The sequence below is a fragment of the Aptenodytes forsteri genome, unplaced genomic scaffold (genome assembly GCF_000699145.1).
Source record: "Aptenodytes forsteri isolate BGI_AS27 unplaced genomic scaffold, ASM69914v1 Scaffold212, whole genome shotgun sequence".
Taxonomy (NCBI): Eukaryota; Metazoa; Chordata; class Aves; order Sphenisciformes; family Spheniscidae; genus Aptenodytes; species Aptenodytes forsteri.
This window is the reverse complement of record NW_008795487.1, coordinates 4,291,112-4,291,338: the sequence shown is the minus strand read 5'-3', so window position 1 is coordinate 4,291,338 and position 227 is coordinate 4,291,112.

The window sequence follows — 227 nt, the reverse complement described above, 5'->3', positions numbered from 1 at the left end:
CTGGTTTTGGCAGGGGTAGAGTTAATTTTCTTCACGGTAGCTCGTATGGGGCTGTGTTTTGGATTTGTGCTGAAAACAGTGTTGATAACACAGGGATGTTTTAGCTATTGCTGAGCAGTGCTGACACAGAGTCAAGGCCTTTTCTGCCTCTCACCCCACCCCACCAGTGAGGAGGCTGGGGGTGCACGAGAAGCTGGGAGGGGACACAGCCAGGACAGCTGACCCAA